Source organism: Camelus dromedarius, chromosome 4 (assembly GCF_036321535.1).
Source record: "Camelus dromedarius isolate mCamDro1 chromosome 4, mCamDro1.pat, whole genome shotgun sequence".
NCBI lineage: Eukaryota > Metazoa > Chordata > Mammalia > Artiodactyla > Camelidae > Camelus > Camelus dromedarius.
Window position 1 is genome coordinate 95,038,831 of NC_087439.1, and position 26,607 is coordinate 95,065,437.

The 26,607-nt window shown below is 43.4% G+C and overlaps 1 long non-coding RNA gene across 1 annotated transcript; it reads right to left on the reverse strand.

Annotated features, from left to right (window-relative positions):
• Positions 1–644: 644 nt before the first annotated feature.
• Positions 645–23,973, reverse strand: LOC116153144 (uncharacterized). The gene is made up of 8 exons (XR_010380743.1): positions 23,610–23,973; positions 11,718–13,521; positions 8,009–10,737; positions 7,254–7,562; positions 6,719–7,136; positions 6,374–6,579; positions 6,104–6,255; positions 645–5,999 (listed from the first exon to the last, which is right to left on the reverse strand). It is a non-coding gene; the product is annotated as an uncharacterized LOC116153144 (long non-coding RNA).
• Between the last annotated feature and the right edge of the window lie 2,634 nt (positions 23,974–26,607).

Sequence of the window (26,607 nt, forward strand, 5' to 3'; positions counted from 1 at the left end):
ATTGAGACTTTTCTATTTCTTCTTGCATTCATTTTGTTAATTTTGCCCTTCATGGAATTTGTCTTTTTCATGTAGGTTAGGTATTTGTTGTCATAAAATTATTCAAATATTCTCATATTGGCCTTTTAATGTCTGTAGGGTCTGAAGTGATGCTCCTTCTTTCATTTCTGATATTGAGAATTTGTATCTTTTTTTCTTTTATTTACTTGATCAGTCAAACTAGAAATCATCAAAACGTTTCAATAAGCCAATCTTGGTTTTATTAATTTCCTCTATTGTTTGGCTGTTTTCTATTTCATTGAGCGTCACTCCTATGGTTTTCCCCCTCTACTTCCTTCAGATTTAAATTATTCTTCTTCTAGCTTCTAGCTTGAAAGATTCTGTCATTAATTTTAAGCCTTTCTATAAGCACTTAAAGGTAAAAATTTTCCTCTGTAACTGCTTTATCTGAATCCTAAAAATTTTGCTATGCTGCATTTTCATTTTAACTTAGTTCAAAATAAGTTACAATTTTTTCTTTGACTTATATATTCTTTAGAAGTGTTTTGTTTCATTTCAAATATTTGAGGAATTTTCAGATACATTTCTGGTATTGATTTATAAGTTAATTCCATTGTGGTTGAAAAACAAACAAAATACTGTGATTTCAATTGTCTAAAATTTATTGAGATTTATTTTATAACCAAGCATAGTGACTGTTTTGGTGAATGTTTCATGCGCATCAGAATAGCATGTGTATTCTGCAGTTTTGGACTATAGTGTTCCGTAAAGGTCAATTAGGTCAACTTGGCTAATAGTGTTTTCCAAGTCCAGGGTATTACAATCGATTTTCTATTTGCTTTATCATTTACTGAGAGAGAGAGAAATGTTAAAATCTTCAAATATAATTATGAATATGTCCATTTCTCCTTTAAGTTTGTATAGTTTTTGCTTCATCTATGTTGAAGTTCTGTTATTAGGTACATGCATATTACTATTGTATGTCATCATGATAAAGTGTGTCCTTTATCATTATCATTTATCATTATGAAATGACTCTCTTTAATTCTGGTAGTATCTCTTGTTTCAAATTCTCCATTTTCCAGCTCTTTTGTGATTAGTGTTGCATGGCAAATCTATTTCCATTTTTTCACTTCAAACTTATCTGTGTCTTTATATTTAAGGCTATTTTATTGTTGTAGATGGCATACAAGTGCATTGTGTTTTCTCATTCAATCTGAATGATCTGTTTTTCGGTTGATGTGTTTAGATCAATACTGTCAAAAAGAACTTTCTGTGATGATGGAAATGTTCCCCGTCTACACTGACTAAGACAGTGGCACTAGCCACAGGTAGCTGTTGAACACTGAAGATGTTTCTAGCTTGCCTGAGGGTTGAAATTTTTATCTTATTTTATTATAATTAATTAAATTTAAATAGCCACATGTAGCTAGTTACTGCCATATGAAACAATGCACGTTTGGACAATTTACATTCAAGGCCCTTATTAGATATATTTGGGCTAAGCGTATTTTACTTCTATTTGTTTTCTGTTTGCTAATCTGATGTGTTCCTTTTTTTCCTCTTTACCTGTCTTCTTTAAAATTAATTTTGTATTGTTTATGAAGCCATTTTATATCTACCATCATATTACCAGCTTTTACTACTTTGTTTCTTTGGTTGCTCTAGTATTTAAAATATGTCTTTTTTAACATTTCACAGTCTATTTTCAAGGAATATTATATCATTCAAATATAACATAAGAACTTTACATCTAACCTTCCACCTTTTTGTTGTTGTTGTCATACATGTTAACCTCTACATATATTACATACAATAACACAAATCAGTGTTACTATTTTTGCTTTAAATGGTCAATTGTTGGTGAAAGGAATTTTAAAACTAAAAAAATTATATTTTTGCACATATTTACAGTTTCTTGTAAAATCTTGTACATCATCCCTTGTGCAGATAGATACAAGTTTCCAGCTGAAATTATTTTCCTTTGGTTTGCAGAATTTCCTTTAACATTTCTTGTGGGGAAGTTCTGCTGATGACAAAGTCTCTGTTTTTGTTTGGCTGATAAAGTTCTAAGATAAAGTCTATAAAATTCTAAGCTGAAAGGTTTTTTCTGACTTGTGTAGATTTTCACCCCCTGCCCTGGTTTTGTTGAGATATAAGTGACATACAGGACAGCTCAAGTTGAAGGTGTACAGCATAATGATTTGACTTTCATATATTGTGAAATGGTTACCACAATAAATTTAGTTAATTTATCATCTTATATAGATAGAAAAAAGAAAAAGAAAAAAAAAAGGATTTTTTCCCCTTGTTATGAAAACTCTCAGGACTTACTCTCTTTACTTTAAAGTACACCGCAGGGCAGTGTTAACTATAGTCATCATGTTACCCGTCACATCCCTAGAACTTGTTTATCTTGTAACCGGAAGTTGGTACCTTTTTACTGCCTTCCTCCGATTCCCCCTCCCCACCTCGCTTCCCACCTCTGATAAACACAGCTCTGATCTCTTTTTCTATGAGTTTCTTCTTTTGTTTTTGTTTTTAGACTCCACATATAAGTGAGATCATACAGTATTTGTCTTTTCTCTGACTTATTTCACTTAACATAATGCCCTCAGTATAGTTGCTGACAAAATGTCTTTGTTTCTTTGTCTGTAATGTACTTTTTCTCTTGAACCTCTGGCTACTTTTAAGATTTTTCTCTTTATCACTGGTTTTCAGAAATTTTACAGTGATGTGCTTTGGTGTGGTTTTCTTTGTGTTTATTCAGAATAGGGCTTATTGGACTACTTGGATCTGTGGGTTAGTTTTCATCAAATTTAAAATACTTCTGCCCATTTCCTCAAATATTATTTCTGATCCTTCTCTCTCTCTTTTCTGACTCTGATTATTCCATGTTAGGTGGCTTAATATTGTCTCACAGATCACTCGGAATCTGGTTATGGTTTTTCATGCAGTTTTTTCTGTATGCTTTGTGATGGGTAGTTCTGTTGCCATGTCTTCACGTGCACTGATCTCTTGCAATGTTTAATATTCTCTTAACCCAAGCCAATGAAAATTTATATTTTAGGGATATTTATCTGTAGAAATTCCATTTAATTCTTTTTGTATTTTTTATTTCTTTCTTCCTTAAATTTGTGTTTTCCCTTCAACCATTGAGCATATTACATATATACATGTATATTTCAAAGCATATATACATACATGCTTTGAAATTACTTTCTTCTCATTTTACCATCTTCAAAATATTCAAAATATTGATAATCTGGTTTTGTTTTTATTGACAGAGCTCTCTCTTTATACGTGTTACATCTTCCTGCTTTGTAATGTGTCTAGTAATTTTAAAATAGACATCCAAACATTGTCGTTTTTTTTTTTTTTTTTTTAGTTTAGGGTTTTTTGTTTCTTTGTTGTTTTTAAGACTGTTAGGCTGTGCTCTGGCAGACAATTAAGTTATTTGTGCACTCATTTGCTAGTTTTGAAGTGTGTATTTAATCTTTTTTAGCGTTTTCTTCCAGGGCTAGTTTGGCCCGCTGCTGTGGCACGGCCCTTCTAAGGTCTCTATTGAAGACCCTGTGTGTTTGACAAGGTCTCTCCTCTCTGGCTGGCGGCAAGTCAAAAGGTTTCTGGCTCTGCTGTCTGAGAAACCCTGGGGTTGTTTGACTTACAGGTTCCTGGTGCCTTTTCTGCACCTGGAGGCTCTTCTTCTAGCCACATAGAGCTTCACTCTGTGCGTGTGCAGAGTGGTGTTCATCCAGTGACTTGAGGGGACACCTAGCAGGATCCTCAGGTCTTTCTCTGCATGGTTTCCCCCTCTCCAGCACTCGGCCTTGCAAAGTCCTCAGTTCCCTCAAGCCAGTGGTATGGCCTTGCTCCGGTAGGGGTTCTTCTCTCCGCACTACAGTCTGTAATTTGCCTCCTGGAAGTAAGTCTAGCAAATTTTGCATCCATCTCGTTTGTTTCCTGTCTCTCAGGGACCACAGTCTTTCACTTCCTGTTCTCCAAAATCTGAAAACAGTTGCTTAATATAGTCTGTCCAGTTTCACTTGCTGAGGCAGGAGGACAAGTCCCAGCTTCAGTGCCCCTCTGACAGCCGGATGCTGCGTTTGGTTTTTAATAAATAATTATAATCATCACTCACAAACTTTATTCCTAATTTTTAAAATGTACCTAATTTCTTATATGGTTTCTATGCCATGTAGACTATGATCATATTCTGAGTGACATTCTAATACGATCTCATCTGTTTTCCAGAGGACATGAAAATTACTTCCAACTTTTTCAGAATTATTATAAACATTTGGGGCTTATCTGTCCTCCTGATGTCCCTGTACATATCGTAGCTAATAATCCACCCCAACTTTTTCCAATGTGGATTCTGCGAGATAGAATTCCATTCCGAAGTCCGACGGGGAAGGGGCTCATGGCTGAGTAAGTCTGGGAAATACTGCATGCTAGATCCTCTTCTTGGTGAGGCTTAATGTACACTGGCTTGTTAAAGGCTTGAGAACTTTCGCATAAAGAAATTTTATTTATCTTTTTTGTTGTTACCTTAATTTTTTTGAACATTTTATGTAATTTTATTGTTATTCTCTTAACACCGAAAGCATGACTAATTTCAGTTTCAAGCAACAGAGCCTGGATGCGTGTGTCCTGTCAGGCCTCTGGTCTGCTCTTCCACTGAGGCCTGAGCTGAGGATTTGGACTGTAGTCGACGGCCCTTGGCAATTGTTGCCCACTCCTCAAGTCCTCCAGCCCTAGCTCCCACTCCAAGAGCAGGGATGCAGACTCCATAGGGGTGTCACCTGAGGCCCGGGAGTTGGTAGGCTCCTAAGGGAAGGAGATTGGGATGATATCAGAAGCCATAACGTCCCATGGAGGCTCCAAGGGCCCTGGGGATGTAAAGTTGCTAGAAAACACAATGCTTTGAGAAATTCCGAAGGCTTTGCTTCCCGCAGACCCAGGAGAGGTGCTGGTGGGGCCTGGGGTTATAAGGCTTGGAGCCCTGGGTCTCTGCCTGACCCCCTTAGAATTGTAGAGGACAGCACTCTAGGTTATAGGCTTACTCCAAAGACAGAGTTGCCTTGGGCTTTTGTATCTGCTCAAAGTGAAGATGTGGGTCTGCTCAGTAAGAACCCTGTCTCCATGGGCAGGGCCTGCTCGTCCTTGCTTGTTCCAGGCCGCCTGGCCATTCAGTCACCCTCCACTTGGAAAACCACTCTTGTCCTGCACGGGAGATGTTTGGAAGGCCGATAGACGAAGACAGAGAGGTGAACAAGGCAGCTACAGCTGTCCTGAAGAGTTGGTGAGGGCCAGAACTAAGCCGCTGCAGATGGAAAGAAAGCCAACAGTTCAAGGAATTTTCATAGAAACTCAGCACCAGATCCAGCCCGTCTAACTCTTCCATTCCCCTCTAGTGGGCCTCAGTAAACTATCTGTCATTCATCAAAAGCACTGTGCCAGGGGAGGAGGGGGCAGCGGGTAGAGAATAGAGAGTGTGCTTAGCATGCACAGGTCCTGGGTTCAATCCCCAGTACCTCCAGTAAAAATAAATTAATAAATCAATAATTAAAAGAAAAAAGCATTGTGCTGTCCTGACTCCCCACCCTGGCTAATGCCATCCTTTCAGCCTTTGACCATCTCTTCTTCCATGAGGGCTTCCCTAAGGCTTATGCCGAGCCTGGCACTTCTGTTTCCTGGCCAACACACTTTTTTCCAAATCAGTGAATAAAACCCAAATGACTAAGTGAAAAAAGGCAGACAGAGAAAGATGACTACTGGATGACATCACTTACCTGCAGAATGTAAAAAATGCAACCAACTAATAAATAGAAGAAAAAGGAAGCAGACTCACAGACAGAGAACAAACCAGCGGTTACCAGCGGGGAGGGGGCGGGGCGGTTTAGGGGAGACGGGGCAGGAGGTGCGAACTTCCGGGTGTGAGAGAGGCTCAAGGGTGCATGTACGACACGGAGAGTATCGCCAATATTTTGTAATAACTGTAAATGGAAAATAACCTTTCAAAATTGTATACAAATTTAACATTTTTAATTTAAAGATTTTTAAAATAAATGTTAAAAAAAAAAGAGTACATGAACTCTACCTGCAGATGAACAGTCCATCCCCTGGCAGTGAGCTGGGTGTGGCCAGGGAGTCCTACTGACAGTGCAGTGAGTGACCACTTCATGCTCTGCCCTGCGCCATCCCATGTTTGCCTCTCTTGCCAACCTCATCAGTTTGTTCTGTCCCACAGCTCTGTGTCGGCAAGCCTCACACAGAGGCACTTAATAAATATTTGTTTCATGAATATGGCGGCAAGCAAATCAACCTCCAGCCAGCAGTTCAGAAATCAACTGATAACAAGGTTTCTTACCTGGAGATGACCAGCCGGTGGACTAGTACGAGGCAGGCGGGGTGCTCTGTGACGAGCCCCTCCCCTGAGCCACTCCTCCCGTGCCCAGGGTGCTGGTGGGGGCACGTGGGGGAGGAGGCACAGTGCTGGGAGGCCGGTGGTGACCGCCAGGCTCGAGCTGTCCTGACGCCACATCACGGGCTCCGAGCCCTCTCATTTTACTGGCTCTGTAATAAATGTGTAAGGCACATGGTCGTAGCTTATGCTGCAGGGCTTAAAGTCATTTACCAGCCATGTCCACCCTCTTGGCCAATAAATGTTTTCCAAATCAATGAATAAAATTCAATGAGGAAATGGGCCCTTTACCTAGCGGGACGCACAGCCTCCTGTTTGCAGCGACTGTGCCTGGAGGTGCCCGGATATTTGGGGGGCAGCCCGGCTGTGCAGGACCCCAGCAGGGCTGACGCAGCTGCCTCCCCAGACCTGGCGCTGGCTCGGCCTGGATGGTCAGACAGGCATTTTTACTGCCTTTTCTTTTCTCCATGAAATTTTTAAGTTGTTTGCTGGAATTGGCTGCATTAATCAAGCAGTTGTTTCTCAGAGACATGGTTTATGTTTGCTGGAGCCAGGCAGGGATCCGCAGGCACTGTTTTCCCCTGCTGAAAGTAAACTCTGAGCCAGAGAGTGAAATGCCATTGGTTTTATTTCATCGCAAAGCCCCCGAGGACAAATTCTCATCCTTTCTGGATTTAGATTTGGTTTTGTGACAAAGTCGAAGCAGAGACTGGAGGGAATTTTGGGACATGAGAAAGAAGACAGGAGAAAATTCTGAGTCTTTAAGGCATAAGGAGCAGCCAAGGAAAACCACCCACCTCCAGGCCCCATTCAGGGGCCAGCATACCTTCGTCTGCTCGGAGGGGCAGGCTTGTCCTCTTACGTGACTCATCGCCCCGCCAGAGTGCAAGGCGCTTGTGCTGAGCCAGGGGGCATGGTGACGCTGGGCGTGAGGACTGGGCGCTTTCCAGCCAGGCGCCCGGGACAGTGGTGGTTCCTCGTTCACATGGCTCCCAGGTACCACATTCAGCCCCACCGTGCGGGTAGTTTATCACAGCTCATTGCCGAAGGCCGTGTCTGTTTCATTTCAAGATGGTGCTCATTATTTCTCCAGAGAATTAGAAGTAATCTATGAACCCTGATTTTAAAAGGGGAACTAGGAAAAGCATAAACAAAAAAATAAAAGCATCTATAAGTAGGCAATTCAGACATAACTTCTGGCAACGTTTTGATTATTTTTCTTTTGTCTTTTTTTAGACCCTCCCTGGGACCTTGAATATTTTATGAGAACGTCATTTTTATGGATTCGCAGTATTCAGCATTACCGGTGTATCGTAAACTATCCAGCGATTTTTCCGTCATTGATTATTTAGGTGGTTGCTCTTTTTCTTACTATTATAAATAAGACTGCGTTGAGCATCCTGGTGCAAAAATCTAGGCCATATTTTTTTATTTTTACAGGGCACATTTTTGGAGGCAAGGCTATGGGAATCAAAGAATATCACCTCTTTCACAGCCTCAGTCCATAAAGCTAAATACTAAACTAGGCTACACAGTGTCCTAACAGCCTGTTAATTTACCAAGAAAAATCATCAGACTTACTGTGAAGACCTCCAGACTCTAGTCATTCGGTTCATTTTTCCTTGAAGCCTTCAACCAAATTTCTTGAAATAGGCATGAAGCAAAATGGAAAACTTTTCTGTGGATACAGAAAAGATCCATTCTTGTTTCTTCTATTTCATGAAACAACGTTTTTCAGTTTGCTGACCAGCATTGTGCTAGGATGCACTGCAAATGACAATGAGCTTCAGACTTCCAAGTAAGCAGGCAAGTCTCTTCCCAGCCCAGAGGCGACATCTGGGCAGCACACAACTTCTGAAAGCCTTTCCTGGAAAACAGCCTCGGATCCGTTTCCAGCACCAGGCACACAAAGCCCACTTCAAACTGCACTGGATAAAATAATCTGCGTGGTTTGTATTATGCTAACCTGAGGTTATCATTGACTCTACGGGGCTGTGGTTTTCCCTTCGGTCCAGTCTTCAGATAAATCAGACCCCGCCATCAGCAATGAACTTGTTAGCTTCAATTGAATAGGTTTTCTTTTTCGGTCTTGAAATTCCTATGTCTTTATGTAACTTCCCTGCTAACTATGACAAAAATAAATAAACACATTCCACCAGTGAGGAAAGAAAGGCAAGGCAGGCAAGGCGAGAACGTGACGTCTGCACCCTCCACGAAGGCTCCTGATTCAAGGCTGGAAAGGCAAGAACCACAGTGTCCTTCAAATCCAGTGGCATGCGGCGGCCTCTCCAGCCTGTGTTTTGGAAAAAGCATCTGAATGAAGGACTTTACAAATATCGGTATAGTAGTCACTGTGTTAGGACCATAGCCACGGTCGGCATGCCCTGAACTGAGCCAGGAAGTCTGGGGTGAAGGCGGCAGGAGCACCGCTGCCGGCTTTCTCTTGTTGGGCCCGATACCACCCCTTCTAAGCCCTGGATGATCACCTACTGTTCTGAGGCCCCTGGACAGAAAGCTTCAGCGCAGAGACCGCATTCAGGTTTCTGTCAGAGCACAGAACTCTTTTCGAGGGGGGTGAAGTAAGGCCAGGGAGTGGCCTGATTTCAAGGCATTTTTTTTCCATGCGTCCTGCCTGCCCCCGAGTTACAGTCTTGGAGAGGAAGGGGCGGGGGGGGGGACCCCCCGCTGAGCAGGCCGCACTTGAGGGGAACACGCTACCACTGACGGCGCTGGGAAGTGAGCCCTCCTTGTCCACTCGTCTTTCGTGGTGCTTGGAACACACAAGTGAGAAAACAGACCAAGTCCTCGGGCCTGGTGGTGCTTACGCTGTATGCGACAGCAAACAGGAAACATACACAATAAACAACATTTTTAAAATTGTAACTGATTTTGTTGGTCACCAGGTGAGACATGCAATGGGAAAAACAGAGCAAAGGGAGGAGAATTAGCCAACACACAGCAGGCCAGGCCGGCCTCACGGAGGGGTCATGGGACAAAGGCTGGGAAAGGACGGGGAACCTCCCCAGTGGCTCCCTGGGAGAAGAGGCGTTTCCGCAGAGGCCCGGACACAGGCCCCGGGGGTGCGAGTGGGGCCGTGGTGGGCCGCGAAGTACGGGTCTTGCTCCAAGAGGGGACAGGCTACGGAGTCCCTGTAAGGACTTGGGATTTGCTCTGAGAGATGGGTAGCCACCTGGAGGTTTAGAGCTGAAAGGACCCACATGGCCAGTTCCAGCATCATTTTGGGGAGTCGCTGGGCCTCTGCTGGTGCCCAGCCTCTCCCTGGGAGCCTCAGATGCCTGAGCCCACCTGCTGCTGGAATTCCTGTCTGGAGCCAGAGACCCCAGACTCACTCCTGGGCCCACGTTCTGCCTGTTGGATCAGCCAAGGTGCAGTAACTCGGTGGACTGTTGAGTTTCAGAGAACTGCTGCCTTATTAAGAGAGCTTGGCAAAGGGCAGGGGGTTTTGGTGGTGGGGCTGGCTGTGGTCATTTGTCTAGAAGGCACCATGTGGTCCCTGCCTCCCCCTGAGCCTTGGTGGCCGGCTGGGGTGGGGGTAGCCAGACGTCACCAACTTCCAGGTTTAAAATTATATTCCCCGAACATGAGCTAATCTTCCCGTGAAAGGAAGAAAAACATTTTACTGCGCGTTGCTTTATACTTTCTTTTAAGGCACAAGGGCTTTTATCTCCAGTATGACTACAGATGAAATATCGCTCGCTTCGTGTTTCAAGATAATTCCCTTCCAGCAAATGTCCCCCAGGAATCAGACGTGGAAAGTTCACAGTGTCATAACTGCATTCTCCTCCTTTGTACAAACACGTCCCTCTGGGCTCCGTCTGATTGTCGGGTCCCAGCATGTAATGGTCACTGCTGGGCCCAAAGGTCTGGCTTTTAGTTTCCTAGACGGGCCGGCGAGGTTAACAAGTTAATAAAATCCTATTTATCAGAATCCCATTTCCTCTTCCCTGTGGCTCGGGGTCATAATTATTCTTTATGGACTCTCGGCGTTTCTTTAGATCTGATTTCCTGGAACTCCCCTCCTGTTTCCTGAGAGCCACGCCACAGAAGGAGAGCGAGGTCGGTCCCGTGGAAAGATGTCTGTTACTCATTTCCACCTGGGTGTGACGAGGCTCAGGCTGAAAGGCACATGCTTAAACAGTCAAGATTTTAATTTGTTCCTGGTTCCTTCTCCTCTCGGGCAGATGGAGGGCGGAAAGCTGGTGGTCCTTAGGGAGCCCCAGCCCCGCATCCACAAGTCAGTGGGAACCAGCTTCCGATCTCAGTCCGGCTCCAGACATTGACCTGAAAAACTGGAGCAGTAACGTTTGAACCCCGTGCACATACGTAGGTAAACTACAGTCATTTATGCTACAGCATCTTGAAAACAGCTTGCAGACAACAACAAAGGTACAGACCGATGCGCATGGTCTGGGTTGTCTCGCTGCTACAGTTTCCCTCTGCGACACACCCGCCCCCCGCTCCAGGATAAGGAACCGGGGCTACATTAGCCAGACCTGCTCTTATTAGTGAGGATTCATTTATCAGATTCCCTGACTATGAGCCTGGGAGAGCCATCGTCTGACCCTGAGTTAATTAAATAGAGGAGAACTGAGGATGTCTGTCTCCGAGCAGGACCCAAGGTGAGACTCTGTGGGCCCTGGACTGGGGACGGGTCAGGCTGCAAAACTCTTAGGACAAGATCCCTGGGCCGTGGGGAGTGACTGAGGATGGATCCCCCAGGACCGGCCTCCTGTCTCTAAGGGAGTGGCCAGAGCCTAGCTCTCTGTCCTGGCAGGTTGCCCGCGCCTTGTGTCCATCAGCTCTGACTTTCCAGCTCTCTGTTTACTTGCCTGAATTTCCAGCTTTGGCCAAGGAGGCTTTGTCTATAAACAGACAAGGCTCAGGTGTGCAGGCGTGTGCATGTGCATGTGCACGTGTGGTCTTTTTTTAAAGGACTGAGAATCTTTTGAGCAAGTCAATGACTGGGGATTACATAGTCTTTTCCTTGGAACGGGAGATTCAATCTTGTAAAGAAATAAATCCCCCCAAATTACGCCCTATACCCCTTGAAATATGACACAGACCACCATGAGGATGCCTTTGCAGTTTCATAGCGTGATGTTAAATCACACGTGGGGAAACAGTGTATGAGATGATCAGGGGATTTGAGAAAAAGAAGAGTGATGAGGGGCACCGTTATTTTAGAGAAAGCAGAGGACCTAGCCCTGAGCAGGGACAGACAGAATCACTGAGCTGAATTCCTAGGCCAGAAGGAGGCTGAAATACATACAGGGCTGCAGCGCTGTCGCGCAAGAAAGCCAACATGTTGAGACCAGGCGAGGGCCGTGGGGGCTCTGCCAGGTCAGTCTCCGGGGGAAGCACGTCCCAGAGCAGCCCGGACGGCGCGATGCCACCGTGTGAACAGCACTGCGGTCGATTACAACTCTTCTGGGAGGAAAGATGAGAAAAGGACGGCGATGATTAAATCTTTGCCAGGGAGGATGGGGGTTCGCAGTCGGATGAGAGAAGGAGATTTTACTTTACTCAGCTTGGGGAAAAGTGACTTTCATATTTTGAGAACAAAAAGATATACGTCTTTATAGAGATAATCCAAACAGCATGAAAAATATATGAAAGAAAAAAGATGAGATTTGGTGAACGCTGGTCTAGAAATGCCACGGCAGACCCATCAGTCTACTAAAAGACAGATGGAGAGAAATCGTTGTACAGAATTGGGTCTTAGAATAAATGTTATTTATCAAACATGTACTATATTTAATTTTAAGGAACTGCTAAATTTCAAACAAATTCTCCGTTGCCGCTTCTCCATGAGAAAACAAATTGGTTTCTAAAAGACTCCTAGGAGGTTAAGGGGGAAAAATGGTAACAAGCAATTAATGGGTTAGACTCTGCATCATTTCAGTTGCACGTTTCAGTTTTTCACACTTCCTGTTAATTCACTGTAAAAGCTGACGGAGCAAGTGTGCCTACCTAGCTCCCTCCGCCCTGCCTCTCACCTGCCCACCGGATTTTAGTAGCTGTACCTGTCCATTTGAAAGTGTTATAGTATCCGCGGCCTGCCCCATAACAATAACTTGCAGAACTGCTTTGTCCCACCTCTGCGTTTGGACGTGTGCACTGTTTGCCGCGAGATCATGTTCCAGAGCTTTCCCATCTGGACTTGCTTATTCGGTTGTCCTGTTTGGTTAGCTGGGTTTTCCAGGAGCAGCTCATGGATGCTGTCAGCTCTTGAGTTCTTCATGTCCGAGTGTGTCCATGTGTTGCTTTTATTTTTGGAGGGCAATTTGATTGCAGGAAAAGAATCTGGGGACACCGCACTTTTCCTTGACAGTCCTGCAGGGTCCTCCACCATGGTGGGGGAGGGTTTCTGGAGCGGCAGGAGGGAGCCAACGTGAGTCCCTCCCCTGGAATAACATCACTTTAGCCCAGGATACTTATGTGATTCCCAAATGGTTCTTTGTTATTATATTAAGTGCATTAAACACACACACATAACGCACCTCGTTCGCAGACGCCACGCGCACACCGCATTACATAGCAGCACACGGTAAAGCCTGCGCCCTGTGATTCTTCTTGTTTTCTTTGTTCTTAAAATTCAGTAACATCAGCGGGTAATGTCTGTTTATCTATCAGCATCGTTTTTTCCCCTGAAACATAGTGTGTGTCTGTCTGATATGCAGATTCAGAAATACTTTTATTTAAGTCACCCTTAAAAATGTCCCTGCGTATTCTGTGTGTGCTAACATTCGTTCTGCGCACTTGCTCATGATGCCCCCTCCTCCTTTCTGTCTCGTTCTGTACAGACTCTTAGGCCTGTTCGTTATGTTCCTGTCCGTATCTGCAGCATCTGTGTTATATGTCTTCTAGTATGACTTTTAATTAGTTTTAATTACTTCCTTAATTTGAAGGAATTATGAGAATAATGTGTGCATAATGAAAACAAACACATTTAATACCAAAGTATGTACAGAAAAAGTTAATTTTCTTCTCTTGTAGATATCCAGACCCTCTGTCTGCCGTTTCCAGATTTTTGTGTATCCTTCTGGAAATAGTCTTCACAAATAGCACATAATCTACACAAAAAGACAGGGAACTATAGAATTTTTTTAATTATTTCATGTCAATACATATAAGTCAACTGTATAGCTTTTCATGATTGCATATTTCTTTTGCTATAAATACCATAAATTATTTATGAACATTCACACTTTCCTACTTTTCCACCTTTTGTATTTTATTTTTAAAATGCCATTTATTGCAATTATCTTCACACACATGGGCGAGACTATCTAAGATAAAATTCTGGAAGTGGCATATTGCTATTTAAGATGCCACATGCCACAGTGGGGACACTTGGCAATGTCTGGAGACACTTTTGGCTGGCACAGCTAAGAGATGGGGTCTCCTGGCATCTGGTGAGTGGAGACCAGAGATGCTGCTGAACATCCTGCAATGCACAGGGTAATTCCCCACAACAAGCGGTTATCTGGCCAGCACGTCAGGAGTTCTGGATCTGAGAGACCCTATGCTATAGAATATCAGCCATCAACGCATATATCTAAGCTCGGGAAAGATGGAGACAGGGCCCAATCAACTGAAAGGGGACAAAGGAAAACCAGTGTCCGGTTAGGGATAAATGAACTATAAAGAGCATATAACAACGTACGAATAAGGCATAATTAAGGGGAAACTGAGGACAGAACGTTCACAAAGGGAAATAAATATGTTAGAAATAGCAAGGAATAGAAATAACACAGCAGTAAACTGAGCAACAGTGTAGGGACCAGGCATTATAATATAATAATAATAATAATAATAATAATAATAATAATAATAATAATAATAATAATAATAATAGTAATAGTAATAATAATAGTAATAATAATTCTGTAGTAACTAAAATTTATTACCTTGAATCCCATGGAAGTGTCATTTTGTAGATGAAAAACTCAAGTGACAATTTCATGAGTCAGCCTAATATTAATTACGTGCTCGTTGATAAGGAGTGAGCTAAACATTATAAACAAGTTCTCTAATTTGTTCTTTAAAACAGTTTGACAAGCTAATTCTCAGAATGCAGATTGTTACTTGTGCTCTGAAAAATTAAGCGCCTTGTCTAAGATCAAAGAGAAATTACACGCACCACCAGAACTGAGTCCTAGTTTTTCTGTTGTCAAACCCCACACTCCACCTTTCTGATTATGAGGCTAATGCCTACACAGAATAGAGAAACAGCAACAACAAGAAGAGATTAATACAATTTAAAAGACTGTCTTTTAATCTTCAGGGAAGATACAGTTCAGGGAACTATATTCAATACATTGTAGTAACCTATAATGAAAAGGAATATGAAAAGGAATTTACGTATGTAAAAAAAAGAAGATTATCAAAGAAAAAGACAGGCAACGGACATCCAACATGTGGACAGTGGGTGCCTCTGACGTAGAAAACATAATAAATTAAACAGAGAAGCATATTCAGAGATATCAGAGAAGAAATCATTCTCCAAGTTAAGGGAAGAACTCAACCTGCTACTTAAAAGATCCCATCACATTCCTGGAAAATTTAAGTAGAGAAAACAGATCCTGAAATACATCCAGGTAAAATTATTTAATTCTAAAGATGGAATACCACCATCTTTCAGACTGAGAAAATACAGTTAGCCGAAAGGAGAAGGGAAAATCAAGCACTACTGCCCTCAGACTGCCCCCCAACACAACTGCGTTACAGAAGCAAAGGTCATGGATTTTGAGGGAAATTGTGTGCCGTCACTTTTGTACCTAATGGAGTTGTTTGTCACGTACAAGGTCAACAAAAAGTCATTGTCAAAAATGCAGTCAACTCCTCCTGGTAAGCCATAGTTGAAATGATTGAAAATGAGGAACTCAGAACAAAGGGAAGATATTACGAAAGGGCCAGTAGTGAGCATTTAAACACAGAACTAAAGATTAAAAAAAAAAAAAAAAGATAAACAACTACAGTGATTATGTTTATGACACTATAAAAGTCAATATTTTGAAAGAAAAGGTTATAATAGTAAAAAATTTTAAATATTCTGTAATATGGAGAGACTAAACTTCTTGTGCTTGTTAATTAAAGGAGTGGGTTGAAATGTATTACACTGATTTTCATGGCAGAAAGGCCAGAAAGCATTTCATTTTTAAAATATCATTTCTGGAGTTGAAAAAAATGTAATGCTCTCTGTCCATATTATTTAAAGCTATAAAATTAGTCACTAGAACTTAGGACAAATTATGTGGCTCCTAAGTCAGTCATCACAAGAGGAAAAAATATCGATTATAAAATGAAAGCTAAAAAAGGAACAGAAAGTATTTCATTCTGACTGAAAAGAGTGGGGGGCATGGATAACTCAATATGTGAAAACCGATTAGCATAATTCACTATGCTGCCAGATTTATGAAGAAACCATATGGCCATTTAAGTAGATGCAGAAAACATTCAATTAAATTTAACACTCGAACGTGATCGAATAACAGCTCTTAGCCAACTAATAAGAAAAGGGAACATTCTTAACTTAATAAAAGGCATCAACAAAACAGAAATCACCCTATTTGAGAGGCGAAACATGAGAAGCATTTATTCTGAAGTGAAGAACAAGAAAGTATTGTCTATTATGATTGTTCCTAATTAACGTTGTACTGGAACCCTAGCAAGTATAATAAGACCAGGAAAAAAGGATCCCCTCCTTCCACACACCCCTCAAAACCCCAAACTAATACATATATTTATATAGAGAGAGATTGGAAAGGAAGAAACATAGTTATTATTTCCAGCAACCATGAATTAGAAAATGTAATTATAAAAGTTTCTGCCAAAAACAAGAAAAATTTACAAGAACCTGGGAATAAATCTAACAAAAGGCAAGCATGACTTTTACTGGGAAAATCATAACACAATTTAAAAATAGCTAAATAATAAAAAAAAAAAAACCTGCGTTCTACATCTACAAGTCGGAAGACAACTTACAGAGGTATCAACTGCCTCTAACTTAATTTGTCAATTTCATGTAATTGCAGTCAAAATCCCATAAGGGTGTTAATGAAACTTGACATTAGCTTTTATCATAGAATAAGAATGACAGTAAGAGAAGACGTTTTGAAGAAGGAAGAGTAAGGAATGGGGTGGGCAAGGGAGACTGTCTATTTCCCCCAACTTCATAACATCCTAGCATTTAGAACAGGGTGATATCCTCACAGAGGTGAGCAAACAGACCAAGGACGCTGAGCAAAGATCTTGGAAGCCGATCCACGTGTATTTGATTCCACCAAGAGGCTACCAAAGCTCCATGACAAAAAGGCATGGTGAAGGCACCAGATGATGCAGTGTTGGTGCTAGAACAGTCACTGGTCATACGGGGAGAATACAGTCAAGTATCATAGCCCATGACACGTACCCCATGACCAATCCCAGGTGGGGCAAAGAAATAAGTTCGAAAAGTAAAACTTGAAGTTTCGTAGGAGAAAAAATAGGACAGCAGCCGGTGCTGAAGATGTGGAGAGAAGACGACACTTCTGCTCTGCGGGCGTGTGTGAGGAGGTGTTGGGGTGAGGGTGGGGAGCGTTGTAAATGGGACAGTTTCTCCGGAAGTCAGTCTGCTTCTTCTAGCGAAGCTGATGATGGCTACAGCCCTGCCTCCCTGCAGCTCACTGACTCAGAATAGATCCCACAGAAAGCTGCACACATCAGGTGTTCAGCTGTAAAATGGAAGATGAGAAAAGACCTAAATGCCCACATGTGGGAAATGGATTAATCATGCCATATTCATTAAACAGAACCCTCCTGAGGCCTGAATGTGCCCATCTGGAGTAGAAAGGATGGGACAGAAGCTTCCACTATATGAGCAACATTGCATCTTTTAAAAGAAATACTATCTGAGGCAGAAATAGAAAATGCAGTTAAACACATAAATTGCTATGATGATAATTTGGCACCAGTGCTCTTCTTGAGGATAAATTTGTCTGTTACGAAAAATAGGCTTAATAAACTCCCGTAGATCCAGAAGGGAAAACCCAGACAGCATAGTTTGGAGAAAAAGACATCAGAAAGAGGATGCTGCATATGATAAATCTATGATTAATTTAAGAGCGTCAGATGGTAGAAAATGTTTACTTAAAAGCCAAGGATTCTACTCTGTATGATACTAGAATGTGGATACTTGCCAATATACGTTTGCCCAAACCCATAGGACATACAACACCCAGGCCGAACCCTAAGGTGAACTGTGGGCTCTGGGTGATGCTGATGTGTCCATGCAGGTCCACCGGCTGTGACGGACGCTCCACTCTGGTGGGGGATGCTGGTGACGCTGGTGCTGTACGGGTGTGGGGGCAGAGGGTAGATGGGAAATCCCTGTACCTTCCACTCAGTTTTCCTATGAACCTAAAACTGCTCTAAAAGATAAGTCTAGTGGGAGGGTAGAGCTCAGTGGTAGAGCGTCTGCTTAGCATGCACGGGGTCCTGGGTTCAATCCCCAGCACCTCCATTAAAAATAAATAAATAAATAAACCTAATTACCTCTCCAACCTTAAAAAAAAAAAAAAAAAAAGTCTAGTAAAAAAGCCAAAGATGTAACTTGTGATATAGTAAAAAAAAAAAATAGTTGAGTATTTTAGTTTCAAGATTTTTAATGTGTGCACATTTTACAATGATCATTTATTCCTTTTGTAACTAAGAAAAATTATTAAAAAGTTTCATCTATTCGAGGAATCAAAGCAATGCAAATTACAACAAGGAAACACCATTTTACATAGATCGAACTGTGAGACATGTAATTAAAATGACAAGATCCCTTATTGGTGAGAGTTCGGGGAACAGACAGAATGTAAATTAGTGCCGATTATCTAGAGGGCATCTCCGCCCTGGGAAACATTCAGACCCTTTAAACTGTAATTCCACTGTAAGTAAATTAACTCCAGCTAAGGTCAGAGACGTGCAAAATATTTACATAAGAGGGGGTGTGTTTTTTCTTACATTATAAAAGTAAAATATAGGAGACCTCTGTATACCTGACGATCAAAATTTATTTAAATAAAATAGGCTACACCCATATGAGAAAATAATACCTAATCACTAAGATAAATTTTTCAAACATATTTAATTTTATGGGGAAATGTTTGTGATATATTGGTAAGTTTAAAAAGTAAACTTCAAAACAGTACTACAGTTTGACCCTTATTTTTTGTGTATGTGGTTGTGTGTGTTATATACATATAGATGTATCTGGCTGCACAAATACACAGCTCTGTAAAAGGAGAGACAGAAAAGGAAGGAAAAAGAGAGCGAGAATAAGTGGATAGAAGGGAGAAGACCACAATGTTACCTGCACTAATTTCTGGGAAGTTTAACATAGTCCCTGTATTTCCCATCTTTGCACAGTGCACGTGTGTCCCTTTGATAGATTTTAAAATGCTAGGAAAAGCACCCCTGGCTTCTGGAGCCCAGCGCCTTGCTCACGTGACTGTGGTGGGTGGAATTAGATTCCTCGGGCCCAGTGTCTGTTCATTTACTCAGATGCCAGATGGCGGGGGTAATTTAGAATGCACCCCTTCTGAATCCAGCCTTTGTACTGCAGGGTGATTTACAAGCTCGGAGGAAAGGACAATGCTATTGTGGGGTGTGTGCGAGCAAATCAGGGAACTGGAAGCATTGTCCGGTAACAATTGTCAGATTCTTCAGCCCTGTGCACACGCATGGCCCCGATAAATCACCGTGCAGACCGCATCACGGGATGTTCAGGTTCCTCAGAACTCGCAGTGAGAAGCAAAGTGGAGTCCCACCAGGGCTTGAACTAAGCGTGAACTTCTGGGGGAGGAATGCCGGTTTTTGTTGTGAAAATAAAAGTGCTAATTTGATAAGGAGATTAAGGGAGTGGATGGCGGGGAAGGGAGGCCTCCTTGTTAAAAATTTACCATTGTTAATGGAATTCATGAATTACTCCCATCTGCTATTTCTGGTTATAAAAATAACAAGCCAAGAGGGAAAATTATGGGGGTCTTGTCACTCTGGAATGTTACACTCTTTAAGGAATTGGACATGAGCTTTCATACTTATCAAAGGTTTATTCAAATATAAAGTTCAGTGTGTCTTTGTATACATATCCATGCAAGCGTCTATACCAATAACCTGGGACAGCGCACACAAAGAATTTCTGGAATAAAGTAAACACGACGTAAAGATACCTAATCTGCTTGCACAGAGAAGCGTTCCCGCTCACCTGATAAGTGTATTCTCAGCATTCTGCCGTCCGGAAGCTGACGGCATGTTTGCTGATGCTAATAATTCGTGTGCTAACTCTCCTGGTCACCTGTCCAGTCACATGTGATCACTTATCCTTAGCTGCCCTGGGGTTCTTGGGAGTCATATGACTTCAGAAGTGATACCCATTCTTTCCGGAAATTCAGGAAAGGAAGGACTAATTTGTTTGAGGCTATGAGTATAGTAAAAATGTCAGATAAGAAAAAATAATTTGAGCAGGTAAAGAAAAAACAACACAACTTTTTTTTTTCCACCCAACACATTTGAGCACCTGCTCTGATCCAGCCTCTGTCTCAGGCTCTGCAGTTAGAGATGTGGTTTACAGTCAGGACCTGTCCTCAAGAAGTTCAGTGTTAGTGGTTACAGGACTGAAATCAGCGAGGTGTGGAGAGACCAGATAAAGGAGGGGAATTCCCCAGTTCCCTCACGTGCAGAGCACAGACCTGCACCTACTTCCTCCAGGAGGACGATGGAGAAGCCCTGGTCTTGGGGTCACCAAACACACAGGAAGTCTTGGGTGATAGCATTTAAATGAAAGTCTTACTACTTAACAGTGAGACCCCCAGCTCTCTTCCCCAGGATAGCTTCCAAATGTTAGCAGCAACATATAAGCACCCCAAATAAGGATCTGTAGATACTGACACTGGAGACTCCTGAATAAAAGCCATTGACTTGCTTCTCTCGGCCTACAGGGAATCCCAGCAGTCAACAAACTCACTCATGCATCAGGACTTTCGAAGAGCTTGTCACTGCCCCACATTAAACACGAATGACAGACAAAGTCACAGATCTTTGAGGGGTGCCTCAAACTTGGAAGCGTGAAAGTCAATCAAACAAAGGCATGAACAAAAGGAGGCTAGAGGAAACAGTGTAGATACCAGAAGAAAATTTCCTAACAAATGAAAAGTGTTCTTGAGCTATACAGAGATATTGCATTCATAATACAAGAACAGAATGTTTTTAGAAAATGATGAAAGCCTCTGGGAAATTAAAAACATCAAACAAAACTAAAAAAATCAAACTGAAGGATGGAGTTCCATTCTCTGATGAAGAGACTGAAAAAACAAAGAGATAGAAAATATTAGGAAAAAAACAAGGCATGGAAGATTAATCTAGGAATTCTAACATGTTACCAATAAGAGTTTCAGACAGAACAGATTAAGCAGTGCAATTATCAAAGAAACAACATAAGAAAAACCCACAGTTCTTTTTAGAAACAAGTATTCAGACTGAAGGAACAGTCACTTAAAAATGACCCAAACCAACAGATGCCATCATGAAATGTTGATACATCAAGACAAAGAGAAGAACTTGAAAGAACTTGAAAGCTTCTGGAGTCCAGACAGAAAGACAGGTGGCCTGAAAAAGGATTATGCTATTGACCTCAGATCTCTCAACAGCACCAATGCTTGAAGACAGTGAAATAGTGCTTTTGAATTTCTGTGGGAAAATGACTTTCAATAGAAAATTCTATGCCTGGCCACACTATCAAATGTGCAAATGGAATAAAGTCATTTTAGAGAAGCAAGAGATAAAAGCACTAGTTTCACATTCACCTTTTCTTAGTAAGCTATGTAAGAATGTGCTCCAGCACAATGAAGGGGTAAACAAAACAAAAAAAGAATAAATAGGATCCAGGAAAAGACATACATACATACTAGTATGTTTTTATGGTGGTCAAAAACTAGAAACCTAAATGTCCATCATGGGCAGCACGGACAAATATATTTCAGTACACACAGATACAGACTCACACACACACACGTACACTATGCTATAGAACAAGGAAAGGGACGTCACAAGCATGATATTGAGTGAGAAAAAGTCAGTCGTAAAAAGACTGTAGGTTCCATTTACACTAAGTTTAAAATCGGCAAAGCAAAACCAAACGGGGGTGGGAGAATTCAGGAGAGTGGCCTCCTCTGAGGGGAAAGTGGGTAGTGACGGGTGACGGACAGGATGCATGAGCGGGCCGTCTGGGAGGCTGGTTTGTTTTCTTTCTTGGTCTGAGGAATAGGTAAAGTGTGTGCTCATTTTGGAACACTTCATCCAGTTGTGTACACTTTTGCTTTGCTTACTTTACTGGATGAATTTTATACTGTAATTAAGAAGTTTATTCAAAGCAATCCTTTGAAATAAATTTTCAACTTGAAATATGAAACACTTACTCCGCATGATCTAGAACTACTGTTCGACTATCTTTTGCTTTCCATTAGATCTACGAATTTTGCCCTCAAAGAGGTGCCCTCATTGGTGCCTCCCACCAGACCTCCGTCTGGGTAGTGAGGCACCACCACACGAGCTGGCCTTGGTTGGGTGCATGGGGAAGGGGGGGCTTATTCAGTCAGGTGGGGAAGAGCTCACAGTGACCTCAGACCCAGAAGCCTCACAGCCCCTGGCCCCCTCACTGGCTCTGAGAACCCCAACAAAACACCTGGTATTCTGAAGCCCAATTCCCTCCTCTACAAAGTAGAGTTACCAGGCACCACAGTGAATTGTGTGAAGGTCACATGACCTGGTGTGCGTGACGATGCTTCAGAAACCACAGACATCCACACACCTGGGCATTGTAAACGCAGCCTCCAGCGACAGAAGTTGCTCTTGTGATCCCTGTTTGTTTTGTTTTTGTTTAATCTTTTTCTTTTTGTTGAAGTATAGTTGATTTACAATTTTGTGTTCGTTTCTGGTGTATAACATGGTGATTTATATATATATATATACATGCTTACACACACACACTCTTCTTCATATTCTTTCTCATTATAGGTTGTTACAAGATATTGAACGTAGTAGTTCCCTGTGCTATACAGTAGGTCCTTGTTGTTTATCCCTGTTCTTGTTTCCTCTGATGGCACTGGACTTTGACCTCTGCCTCTTTTGTTTCACAAGGGTGTTTCCAGACCTGAACACAGTTCACAACGGAGCCCCGGGGAAGGAGGTGAGCTCAGGCATCAGGAGGTGGTCCTGAGCTGGTTGTAATGGAGACATTTAAGTCCTCCCATCAGCTGTTTTCTACCAGTTGTGGAAATTCAGGGTCCTATTTCTATTTCCCAAATATATATAGTGTAGAATTCTTGTTTTGTTCTGTTTTGTTTTGTTTTAGGTAAAGAAAATGAAGGGAGTATTTGGTTCTCCAGGCAAGCTCTCAGGGTACAGAGCTGAATAAAGATCTTCTAAATGTATCTATCACGGTTTAGAGATGTAGAGCTTTCTTACTTACTCAGACCCATTCCAAATCCCAAATCGTATGGAGAGGAAAATGTGAAAACAGCTGTGAAAGGCCAGCCTGAGCCCCTCCCGACCCACACGCCTCCCAAGCTCCCGGAAGAGTCCATGCACACTCCAGGCTCCATCCACCCTCCGGCAGATCCCGTACCAGTGACCGGCACACACGTGACTTTATGTCTGGCTTTTGTCTAAACCACTGTATTATATATCATTCTATGATGATCACACAGAGTCATAATGATTCTAATTGTTTTGGGAGAAAAACATTATCAAAGTTTTAAAGGAATTTTTGAAGATAGGAATAAATCACCCAAGGCTGCGTTCGAGCATCTCCCTCCTTGACCTAAATACCTCCGGGGGCTTCACTTTGCTCTGGAGTGAGACCAGGCTCAGCGCCTGTCTCGAATCGAACACACACCTGCAGTCCATCCCTCTGCCTCGGCAGGAACTCTTTTTTTTTTTTTTTGCTTTTGGCTCAGAGAAGCACAGCCTCCCTTCCCCAGCCTGGCACATTCTTCAGGCTCAGCTCCGGTACCGTGGCTCTAGGGGGCCACCCTGACTCCGCCCGGAGAGACATGAGGACCACCGGTACCACGTGCTCTCACGGAAGCTGGACTTTTCTCCCTGCACACATCGCGAGGAGTAGTTCTCCAGTTACCTGTGGCGTTACCAGCTTCACGTTTCCTCTGCCAGCAGATCACACGACTTGGATCCCAGGCACCCTGCCTGCTTCCGGGAGACATTCGATACAAGCTTGCTAAGTGGAGAATCAGCCCGTTACCCCCGTATGAGAACATTTTGAGAGAAAGAGAGGGAGAGAAAGAGGAATCTCTGTAATTCTTGCAAACCTGCTGGATGGTCAGGCCCCGTAAGAAGGCTGCTCTCTTGTTCTCTCTGCATCCCCTGGCCCGCACACCCTGCCTCACCCTTATCCTACGCGCATGATTGCCACCCCTCCAACCCCCTCGCCCCGCACTAAGTGGGAAGTTTAATCAGTTTAATCAGTAACCACCTGCATGCCCAGCCTGCCCGCCTCCCCCAGCTGATTGTCCTCGCCCTCAGACCAGAACAGCTCCGGTATGTCCCACCATCAGCAGGAAAACAGCCCTCGCCCCAGCCACTCCCCCCACCCCCCACCCCCACAACCAAGGAGCCCTTCTGACGTCATGCCCCCGTTACTGGTGGCCTCCTCCTCTGTGTCGCCAAGATTACTGCTGCGTCCTGCCCACCTTCGGGCATACGTGCTGGGGTGTCGCTCCAGGACCTCTGCCTCTGACTTGCAGGATTCCCTGTCCGGTAAATCACTGAGGTCTCTGTCGCTGACTCTGAGTCTTCTCTGTCCAGCGGCCGGGCAGTTGAAAGGATTGCGGGACCATGGGGTGCAGCCCAACGCCTGCAATTAGTATAGTCATCGTTTTCTGTCAAAGTACCTTTTTAAAATAAAAACACCCAGGAAGATACGTAGGTTATCACCTAATGTCCCCCCATCAACGGGTAGAAGGTTTGTGGAGGTCAAGCACTTGCAAAATCACGAGGAGCCCGCCTGGCGGGGACAGGGAGCTGCAGGAGGAGGAGAGGGAGGGGCCACAGGCCCCTTGCGTGGCTCCCTCGTGACCAAACTCGGCCCAGATGTGCGCTCCAGGGGGTGGCCTGCCTTCTCAGACCTCGTGGGACCTCACAGCTCAGAGGCTGCTGGCAGTGTCTGCAGATGAACCGATTTCCCTTAATTTCCCTCAAAACGAAAACCACAGTATATTTTCAGTTGAATGGGGGAACAAATCATAAACATCTTTCTTGCAGCAAGTGTTTCACAGCCATTTGAAGAGCTCGCATTTAAGGGTAAATTTTTTCATGGATACAGGGGTTTAAAAGAGAAGCAGTGAGCAGGCATCCATAAACTTGGGAAATGTGTCCTTTCTGATCTTCCATGTAGAACTCGAGCTCGTTAACCTTATCTTAAAGCTGAGCAAGCCCTCGTTTTATCCCAGCCTTCCTTGGGGGGCCTCTCTGCCTCCCCCAGCCTGTCTCCCTCCCCTCCCTCCAGCACCCCTCCCTTGCCGCTCACATCCCCTCTCTTGTCACCACTCTTCCCCAGCCCCAATCTCCTCTTCTGAAGACCAGAGAGATGATCACGAGAACGGCAATCCGTGTTTATCCCTTTGGCGTCTGTCATCGGTGACTTCGGACTGACCCGGAAGACCCGGGGAACCACCGCAGGGGCCATGTGAAGCGTGTGTGGTCTCCCTAATACGCTTGAAAACAAAAGGAAAACTCCTTGACCTACTCAAGGGGGCGTTTGAAACAGAAGCTGAAGCTGATCCGAGTGTGTCTAGGGGAACATCCGTTTGGGAGACTTCGGGGACGAGCGCTCGGTTTGGGACTGGGATTTCAGAACCGTGTGTTCTTGCTCCCTGACATTCTGGTTTCACATTTTCCTCCATAGGCTTCATTTTAATAGAATGTTTTTCACTTGCTTTTAAAGTGCCCTTGTCTTTGTTCCCGCAGGAAGAACACAGCAAACAGAAATCAGATCCTTTTACTGGATGGAAGGCGCGCCATGTTAGGTCCACCCCAGGCGTTCTGAAGCCCAGTGACTCCAGGCATCAGTGCAACTAGACAGAAATGACAAAAATAAAATATAACCCGAGTGCGGAGCCACGTTTGTGCACTCAACACCAAAGAATGGGTTTAATGGCTCTTTTCCCAGGCCGTGGCCGACTGTTTGAATTGGATACATGGACTGGTTGGTTTGGCATCAAGCAGACAGTCTTGAATATCAGATTGAGTTTGTGTAATCAACCGGATGACCATTTCACCTCTGCGCCCCTCTCCACAATGCCTTTTCTTCTCCAGCTCTTCTCTCCGTTCGAAGTGGGAGGGGTGTCATGGCCGGAACATGAATGTTGGCATCAGAAGACCTCGTGTGAGGACCAGCTGGGCGGTTCCCCAGGGATGTGACCCTGAGCAAGGCCTGAATTCTTTGCAAAGTGGGGACAATGTCTCCCCGATGACCACATAGAGTTGTCACTGGAATCGGCTTGTGAGTCTGAAGCGGCACCTGCAGAGGCAGGAATTACTCTCCAATAAGAAATCCAAAAACAACTCCTCAATTTCCATTTCTTCCCTGCCGTCTACGCCTCGGATTGATTAGACCTGCTTTAGGTAAGGGGCCAAGTCTTGCTCATTTTTCCCCACTGAAAACATCTGTATCTGCTTTCTGAATTCAGTCATTCACTCGGTCAGTTCATTGAGAACAATCGTCTGTTTGACAGGAAGACAAGCAGCCCCAGCTTCACATGTCTCAGCCCTTACAGCTGTCAGGGGCTTTCTTCTTTCTCTCTTTGTTTACTTGCTTGTCATCTTTCTCCCTCAGCTAGATGACAAAGTCACCAGGCAAGTGCCCAGAATACAGTAGGCACCCAGTAAACACCACACCAGGCGATTAATTGGCAAAGTCTTTCATTTTTGACTCACACGTTTAGAAGCAGGTGAGAGCCTTTGCAGTGCCCTGGGTGTGACCCACTTCCAGTGCTGGTCTGCTCATCCAAACTCAGCTCTGATTCACATGTTTGGGGAGCACAGCCCAAGGCCCGTCACAGGTGTTCCTAACTTAACAGAAGGGGAGCTATCCCAGTGACTCATATTGTTCCTGAGAC